General features: G+C 54.1%; 1 protein-coding gene across 1 annotated transcript in view; it reads right to left on the minus strand.

The window, feature by feature from the left end:
* The window catches only part of GSE1 (Gse1 coiled-coil protein), a 350,542-nt gene extending 343,413 nt beyond the window's left edge, over positions 1-7,129 (minus strand). Inside the window, exon 1 of the mRNA XM_055000396.1 lies at positions 7,059-7,129. The gene's annotated coding sequence lies outside the window, so the exon portion shown is untranslated. The remainder of the gene's footprint in view (positions 1-7,058) is intronic.
* Between the last annotated feature and the right edge of the window lie 2,460 nt (positions 7,130-9,589).

Here is a 9,589-nt window from a genome sequence, read left to right on the forward strand (position 1 = left end):
GCACCAAGCTCTTCTTCCCTTTGAGGGCCAAGACACTCTGCTGTTGCTCTTAAATTCCTGAATTCCTGAACAAGCAGTCGGATGGGCAAGAGGCCACGAAGCAGCTCGAGTACGGCGGGGGACTCTTCTTCCCCCTCTCCTTCCTTTCGTGATAAAAAATGCTACAGGGAAACAGATGTGAGCGTCTCCCGCTGACATCCAAGCGATGACAGACAAGCTCTGCAATACTTCATATGGGGGTAAAACACTCCAGGAGCACCTGTTCTCTGTCCTAGCTGGGAAAAGGCGGGGAGGGGGGGACAGACCTAAAGCCCTCCATGCACTCATGACACTGGACAGGGAGAGACAGGAAAAGGCCAGTTTAAGTAAAAGCAACAAGTTAAAATGCAGCAACCAACAGGGGCTGTTTCTTTTTTTCAAGTGAGCCCAAACTTCTCAGCTGCATTCGTGCCAGCAGGATTCCCTAAAGAGAAGTTAGAAGTAGTTTTCACTGCTACGAGAAAAAATACAAAAGCAACTACTTCTATACCACAACAGCCTAGTAATTTTGTTGCTAGCTAGCAATTTATTTATTTTTTTGCTTCTAGCCAGCCTGCTACTAACCACTGGTGAGCGTAAGGGCCCCAGAATGGTCTACTCTGAAATATCAGCCATTCTCCAGGGTCTTTAATCTCTCCTGGCACCTGCTGTTCTTTGACATGAAGATGTCGGGGACCCAACCCTTCTGCATGCAAAGGAGTCGCTCAGCCACCCCATTATCAGCCTAGCACAGTCTTCTCCCCTGCTTCCTCAACTGACCTCAAAGCAACAGACACAATTCTACTTTTTTTATCCTCACAATCCCCCTATGTGGTAGGCTATATCGAGAGGGAATAACTGGCCCATGTTCACCTAGCAAGCTTCCAGGACTGTGTGGACGTTTGCACCCAGATGTCCTGGGCCTTAGCCCAACACTCTTATCATATTTTTCATTCCACCCTTCTTCCAAGGAGCTATGGGTGGCTCATATGGTTCTCTTCTCCTCTATTTTGCCTCCACAACAACCCTGTGAGGTCAGATCAGCAGAGAGAAACTGGCCCAAGGTCACCAGCAAGCTCCAGTGCCAAGTGAAGATTTGAACTCAGGTCTCTCAATTCCCAGTATGACACTCAAACCCTTATGCCACACTGGCTGCCCTCCCCACATAGATAGCCACAAGACAGGAGGGGAAATAAAGAAGCTATTATCTCCCGTGACCTGGATAGCCCAAGAGAGCCTGACATTGACAGATCTCAGAAGCTAAGCAGGTTAGTAATTGGATGGGAGACCAGCAACCAAGACCAGGGTTGCAAAGGCAGGCAACGGGGAACCACTTCTGTTAAGTCTCTTGCCACAAAAAAACCCACCAGGGCTCGCCATGAGCCAGCTATGACTGGAAGGCAGGATTTCATTTTCATCTTCCCATTTACTACACTTTCCCGCTTGGACACTTTGAGGAAGAATACAGTCCTTACATACCAGAAGTTAAGCAGAGAAGCGGCTACTGGAATGCCAGTATTATATAACTCAGCATTTCTCATACCGGGAGGAATTCATTTTACAGCCGGGAAACTGCGACTGCAAAGCCACAAAGTAAGCCTACGGAAACTGGAACAGAGGTCTCCCGGAAGCAAGTTCCACTAGACCACACTGGCTCTTCAAAGCCTGGGCCCCTCTTTTCTTTCCTTTTTAACCATGCCTGGGACGTGGCCTGCAGGCCTCAGTCATGCATATGGGCCATAATGCCTGTAAAGCACTGAACGGGAACACACACCAAGCACAGCTGTGCTGCAAACTTCTCTCTGTTTTGTGTCACTGCAACTGTCATGGCTCCCCTCAAAGAACCCTGACACTGTGGTTTGGTGAGGGGGCTGAAATTCCCCATTAGAGAACCTTGCAGAAATGCACTTTTCCGGGCTGCTAAACCAGTTTAGAGCCATAGCTTCGCCAAGCCCCTGTAATTCTGCAATCTCATCTTCGGCTTCTCCTTATTGGTCCCAGACCCTCTAAGCATTTTGCAGATGTAGCGAAAAGGAACGGCTTCCAGAGGCTCACTCTCCTTTCTGCCCATCATCACATTTGTCCTGGTACCCACAAGGCAGGCAGGCTGCGTGCCCGTTCGGTGACTCCTTCGGCCCCTGCCCAGCAAATCCAAGAAGAAGAAGAAAAAAGAAAACTATGTCGGTAGTGTGTCAACTATATAGGAGCTGCAGAGCAACCGGCTGTACCACTCAGTCACCGGCAAGCTAGACCTCTGGGAGCAGAAATGTTGGAAAAAATCAGGGGAAGAGAGAAACACTGCTATTCACAATAGCCCTTACAGGCGAGCAGACATCTATTTCTGGGGTGCTTGTGGCAAGTTTGGTGCTGAGTTACTACTGGTCATAGATCCAGAAGAGTTAGCCGTGTTAGTCTGTAGTTGCAAAACAGTAAAGAGTCCAGTAGCACCTTTAAGAATAAGACTTCTACTGATTGTGGTTTCTACCATCATTCAGTTGTTGACAGCTATCAAGTTTACAGGGCCAATTCACACATTACAAAGTCTTCTTGTCCACCACAAGGGCTTTCCATCAGATGTATACCAGGAGTTCTCCATTGGGAACTCAATTCCCAGGTGTGTGCAGGCCCAATACGAATCAGGACTGCCGTGTACAAGCAGAAAGGGCTTCCATGTGCTGTCCTGGAAAGCTGCAATTTGTCCTGTTTGGGAAATTTGCATGCAGCCATCAGTACAGGTAACATTTCACAAAGGCCCAAAAGGGATTCCCTGCAGTAGTTTCAGATACATCAAACCTTGAGCCGGGAGAATATACAACTGATGGAGTGACTGCAGTTCTGGTTAGTTTATAAATACGTCTTGTGATGACCGGCCCACAAAACAGGCTTGTTCAGCAGCCTGGTTATTAATGTGGGCCGAGAAATCAGAAAAGTCAGGTCCTATTCCGGCATCGAAATCTCTGCATAGCATGAGGTGAAAGTTGAGAAACTGCAGAACTAGAGTGCCAAGAGTAGAGATGGGCAGGAACCGAAATACAAACCAAAATTCGTGACGAACCAGGCCGGTTCGTGGTTTGTGAATCAGCGGTTCATCACATCCCATTTCTAACGAACTGCCACGAAATTTAGGCTGGTTCGCTTGGTTCGTTTTTTAGTTCATCACTGCAGACAGCCTGGTGCTAATCAATCAGTTTCCTAGGCAACAGGGGATGGACTTCCTGAAGACCTTCTGCTGACCTGGAAGTGGTTATTTGCTGGCCTGGAAGTGACATTTTCACAAAATGAACCGATTTGTGCGTGAAAGTTCGTGGTTCATGAAACATGATGAACCATGAACCACAGAGTTCGTTTTTTTCTGGTTTGTGCCCATCTCTAGTCAAGAGTAATGGACAGAAGATCTCCAAAGGTTTCCATGCTATGTGGTTTAAGTTTAGGTGGAATGGAGACATTAACACAAAGGAGAAAGCCAATATGTTGGCCTTGGATCAGAAGAACCTGAATACAGTCCTACCTTCCAAGGTCTGCACATCAACATTAAGCGCAACAGATCCAAACCCTACCAGGCCCCCACTCCCTTGCCCCTTGACACAAGTTGCCATAAGTCAGCTACGACTTGAGGGCACAATCCACCATACTGCAAAGGCACAGTAACCCTGAAGAGCAGGGGGCTTGGACAAATGGGACCATATTTCCTGCAGATATAGTATATCAAAGGCAAGAATGAGAAAAAATCAGTGTCGTGGAGTTTATTTCCCCGCCCCAAGAGGTTCCAGGACAGCAGCTGTAACTGTCAATTGGGACTCTCTATTTCAGGTCAAGAAAAAGGCAGAGGAGGGGGCGGGTCTTCAGTCCCTTCTCCTCACACACCATGGTCTTGCAACAAATTGGCATCAAGGAATTAAGCTCCTAGCAGGAATCTCCCAGAACATGTGATGAAAGTCCATATGGGGGGCATGCATGCTTTGTCCTCAAGGAGGCAGTGTGGGCAGAGAAGCAGGACAGAGCACTGAACACGGATTTGAACTCAAGAGCCGCAGGCATCTTGTTCCAAGTCTGATGCCGCCAAACTCTCTAGAGCTTTATGAAACTGTAACATTAAACACTGTTAAGAATATGTTTCCTATATGCTATAAGAGGAACAGGCTCAAAAGGGGTATTTAGCTGTGCTCACGGCATACGTATTTCCAAGCTAATTCAAGCGGCAATGCAACATGGAGATAAGTTCCCAAAAGCGACCTACCTCTATGCTGAAAATACCACAACCCCCATCGTTCAGTGGGAGTGATTCACACAGCAAGCCTCAGCTTATAAAGCCAGCTCAAAGATTGTTGCAGGTGGGTAGCCGTGTTGGTCTGCAGTTGCAAAGAAAGATCCAGATGGCTCTCAAATGCTCCTACCTTGGAAATTAGTTAGTCTTTAAGGTGTTATTGCACCCGGATGATCTAGCTCAATGATTAGATCGCATTCTATTCCAGTCTAGCAATGTCATCCCATCAGGCCCAATGTAGGCTTATTAACAGCAGCTGCAAAGGGAATGGAAGCTCTGATGAAAAGCAAACAGCCTGGATAAGGCTTCCCAATTCACGGGAGCATGAAATTCCCAGGCACTTTCCCCTCCTCTTTACACAGCTGACTGGCAAATTACAAAGAGGCATTCCCAAAGGGAATGACAGAAGCCAATCCGGTTGGAAACTGCCTCCCCAAATGAACCTGGACTTCCTTTTTCCATTTGCTGGCAGGACTGGAGTTCCTACCATAGAGCAATGTGCTTGTTTGGGCTGATTCAAAAGCACAAATATCTTGAAAAGTTTTTCTCCTGAGACTGAGAAATAAGTCACCCTTGGCTGGAGAAAGTTCCCGTGGGAGGTCCTCTCTCTTTATAGTTCCACATGCCGGTGACATAACAGCCAGCTCCCTTCATGGCTTCCTTACCGACCCCCCAAAACAAAATGACTTGAAAATCAAGAGTTTAAAAAGCAGTTTAAGTTTCACTGATCCAAACGCCACTGATATCGTCGTTCCTGCAAATCCGGCAGCAGAAACACTCGTGTTAACAAGTTGCCTCCAGTCCCTTGAGTTCTCCCTTGCTTGTGCTTCCAGTTAACAAGCAGATATGAGAGTCTAACCGTGTCCTCTTATGCAGAGCGAGAAGCTCACTGATTTCACAGAGTAACCATGCACGGATGGCACCATAAGCTGCACAACCCACTCTCATGTGCCTCACCCAGCAAGAGGTACCCAAGTTCCCTCCTGCACACATCAGCCTGGGAGTACAGAAATAGGAAACATGAATCATGCATAGTTTCAGGTGGGTAGCTGCGTTGGTCTGGCTCTAGTAAGCACCAACTAGATTTCCAGGGTACAAGCTTTCAAGAGTCAAAGCTCCCTTCCTCATGTTTTTCAGCCGCCTCTGCAGCTGTTTTTGAGGAAGTAATGGCCAGAAGTACAGGTCTCCCTGTGTGATGAAGATGACCGGGAGATACCACATCCCATCCATCTAAGGAAGACAGGGGCCAACAAGGATGGGACGGCCTGTCCTCTGTGGGAAAGGAAGCCCTCTGCCCTCCAAGATGCACTGAGTTGTTACATCCCAAGAGACAAAGGGGAAGGCCTCCTTCTTCTGCTTTATTTACACAACACAAGCCTATCCATAAAAAGTCCACATCAGTTTTAAAGAGCTCTCCCGACTCACAGCTCTACCCTCTCAACTGCCAAGTTTGCAGAATCAAACACAGAAATTTCAGTCACAGATCCAGAGGAGTTAGCCATGTTAAGTCTGTAGTTGCAAAATAGTAAGAGTCCAGTAGCACCTTTAAGACTAACCAACTTTATTGCAGCATAAGCTTTCGAGAACCACGGCTCTCTTTGTCAGATGCAACTTTAACTTTATTGTCGCATAAGCTTTCGAGAAACACAGCTCTCTTCGTCAGATGCATCTGACGAAGAGAGCTGTGTTTCTCGAAAGCTTATGCGACAATAAAGTTGGTTAGTCTTAAAGGTACTACTGGATTCTTTAGAAATTTCAGTGAAGCTTTTCCTGGCAATGGGGGGCAAGGTTGGCTAGCAGGGCCCGCAAACCCAGTTTAAATCTGCTCTTCGGCCTGTTTGAGAGGCCCCCCTCAAGCTCCTCGGCAGGAGTTGGCTGGACTCAGAAAGTTGAGAAAGCTGCTGCAGGGCCAGTGCTAGTCCATCAGCACACACAGGGGCTGCACTGCCAAGAAACCAGACAAGCGTGAATTTCTGCTAGATATAACAATAATGCTGCCCTCGCAGCACTAAGGCGGGCTTGCCAGAGCCATTTTTGGCATGTAAGCCTTGCTTCAAGGCAGAAAGGCTTTGCAAAAGGTTCTTTTTCAGGCACATGCTACTACCACAGACAGCAGTTTGGAAAGGCAGGAGAACAAAACTTTTGGTGGGCTCACAACTTTGGCAAACTTTCTTGCAATGGCTTCGATGTTAAGAATGCAAACCACAAAACTGCACGGAAGCGCTCCCGGCCCCCAGCTATTCAAAAACAGAGAGTTCTGCACACCACCAACATAGGGAGCAACTAATTAATGGTGACACGGAATTCTGCGTCATGCTGCAATAGACCAATGCAGCTCTACCTCTGGGATTTTCCCAGCAGTTATAACGGAGTTTCTCAGCTATTTGGTAAGGATGTGCCAAAGCTGGTATGCTCGCTACACAAAACACCACAGGGAGAAAGCAGCATGAGTTAAGAGCTGGAGAAGCAAGCAGCTCCTTCCAGAATTTAGTGGAAGAAAACCAGTGTTAGGATTCTTGTGAGTTTCTGCTCTTGTGTAAGTGGCCAGTAAGACTGCCTCCCAGAAGGAAGCCTCCATGCTTGCTTTCCAAAGGCTCTCAGCTCTCCCATGCACCTTGACACCGGTCCATTTTTCTGTGCAGCCGCAAAGTCAATGACTCTGGGGTGGCTGGTTTGCTAGAAAGTGCCCAGTTTGGGATCAGCCTCCAACTAAAAGACAACAGGAGGCGATTCCACTGCCAGCTGAACACACAGAAAGGTCAACCGAGAGCCTTACCTTTGGGAGAGGTGCTGTGGTAGGGGCAGCAAAGAGCTCCCTGGGGGCCGCCGTTTTGCCAGAAAGCACCAGGACAGCACATTCAGCACACGCCCCAATGGTGAGCCGCTTGCCGTCATCCACCAGCAAGCTGTTCGGCACTCGCAAAGAGTACAGGAAGACGGGCAGCCTGGCCACGCGCACGGCTTTTAATCCCTGGCGTCGTTTCTTCTCTTGCCGACAGAAGAAGCAGACAAAGGTCTCCACTTTGTACTGCCTTGACCAGGCGCTGCTAGGATGGGGGGAGTTTGTGCCCTCGTGCTGCAGCCACTGCCCCTGGAGGTCATGGTAGCACAACACGCAAGTGGACACGATCCCAGTGGAATCAGCAGGCCTGGCCCGGGGAGCCGGCGGATAAACCGTGAGGAAGGGGAAGAAGGGCTCCTTCTCGCCAAAACGGCCTGGCGGGTTGACGCTGAGCTGGAACTCCTTGCCAGCCCCCAATTCCGCCCCGCAGATGTAGCAGACACAAGTCGGGCCCGCTTTGGCCAAGGGGTGCCTGCTCGTGCCGGGCACCTCTCCCGCCGAAAAGACCTGGTGATAGCGGCCCAGGAAGCTCTGCACCGAAGTGATGAACTCCTCGTTCTGGCAAGCTCGGTACATGGCCCACAGGTCCTGCAGCACCCCGTAGCACTTGCGGCAGCTGCGCACCTCCCAGTGTTTGTTGAGGCCCTTGGCGTGGGGGGGGCAGGGCAGCAGGCTGAGGAAGGGGAAGTGCATGGTGCTCTTGGCGTTGCCGTTGGTGATCTTGGCGGCCACGGGCTTGCCATCCTTGGCGCAGTCCTCGCCGCACAGGTAGCAGGCTTCGGGGGCGGCCCTCGGCGGGCTCTCCCTGCGGGGCGCCTGGGGGCCCGGGGCGTTGAGGGGCACCACGTAGAGCCGCTGCAGGACGGGCACGCGGGCCCCCTCGAAGCTGTGCCACTGCTGCATGAGGGAGGCGAAGCAGCAGGGGCAGACCAGGGTGCTGCCGGCCGGGCTGATGGGCAGCGCCCCCGGGGGCGGGCTGTGGAGCCACAGGAAGGGGAAGAAGGGCGCCTGCGAGGCCCGCTCCTGCTTCTGCACGTGGACGCGGTGCTGGGCGGCCGGCGCCAGGGGCGAGCCGCACACGTAGCAGGCCGCCTCGGGGCCCCCGCCGCGCGCCGCGCGCGGCTCCTCGTCGCTGGTGAGGTTGAGCTCGCTCTCCTCCGACGAGCCGCCGCCCGAGCCCGCCGCCGCCGCCCGCCGCCCGCCCGCCCCGTCGGCCCCGCGCGGCTGCTGCCCCCGCCGCCGCCGCCGCCTGCCGCGGGTCTGGCCGTCGCCGGGCGCCGGGGCCCCCCGGGGGCTCTCCATGGGCGCGCTCGGCCCGCGGCGCTCGGCGGCGCGCCACAAGCCGGGGCTGTCGGCGTCGGAGAGCGAGGAGAGCTCGGAGGCGTCGTCCTCCTCGTCGCGGCGCTGCGGGTCCGGGTCCGGGTCGGGGTCCGGGTCGGGCAGGGCGTAGGCGAGGTTCCACTCCTGGGGCGGCCGGCGGGGCCCTCCGGGCGGCGCGTCGCACTGGTAGGGCCGCTTGAGCCAGTACATGCGCTTGTCGAGCGGCGTGCGCGCCCGCTCGAAGGCGTCCCACTGCTCGGCCAGGAAGCAGCGGCACACGGCGCACACCAGCGCGCAGCCCTCGGCCGTGAGCCCCCGCGCGCCCGGCGCCGGCTCCTGGTGCTGCAGGAAGGGGAAGAAGGGCAGCCGCTCGGCCGGCGCCCTCACGTGCAGCGGCAGCGCCCGGCCCCGGCCGATGCCGCCGCCGCACACGAAGCAGCACAGCGCCGCGCCCGGGGAGGCGGGCGGCGAGGGCGGCCCGCGCCCGGCCCCGGCCGAGCCCTCTTCGCCGGCCGCCAGCGCGGCCATCAGCCGCCGCTTGCGCGAGAGCGGCGCCTCCTGCTCCGGCCGCCCGCTCATCCCCGCGCCCGGCCGCTCATCGCTGCCCGGGCTGGGGCGAGCCGCCGAGGCTGGAGCCGGTCCCGCTCGCCGGCTAACTTCGGCCGTGTGCGAGCGGCGCTCGTGCAAACTTTGGCTGCGAACTCGGCCGCGCCATCTCCCCTCCCCGGAGGTGGGTCTGCTCCGCGCCACCAGCGGCGCCTGCCGGAGCCCGGCTCCTCCGGCCCCCGCCCGCCCCGGGCCGACTCTGCGGAGCGGGGGGGCGCTGAGCCCGCGGCGGCCCTGCCGGCTGGCTGGGGGGGGGGCGCTACCGAGGGAGAAGGCGCTTATTGCTTGGGCGTGCGGAAGGGCAGACTTGCACCCATCGCCGGGGGCGTGGAGCGCGAAGAAACCCGGCTCCAGCCCTTTTCGTGCCCTCTGGAAGAGGAGAGAGGCAGGGCGGACAAGGCCCTTTAGCAGCTTGCCCAGGGGGGCTTCTTGCATTCAAAGGGGGGGGGGAGGGGGGAGAGACTTTTTTTACTGCTTGGACCCGCAAAAGTTCAGATTTGCCCCCCATCCGTTGGGTGGCTTGGAAAAGCAAACCCGCT

The sequence above is a fragment of the Eublepharis macularius genome, chromosome 16 (genome assembly GCF_028583425.1).
Source record: "Eublepharis macularius isolate TG4126 chromosome 16, MPM_Emac_v1.0, whole genome shotgun sequence".
In the NCBI taxonomy this organism is placed as follows: Eukaryota; Metazoa; Chordata; class Lepidosauria; order Squamata; family Eublepharidae; genus Eublepharis; species Eublepharis macularius.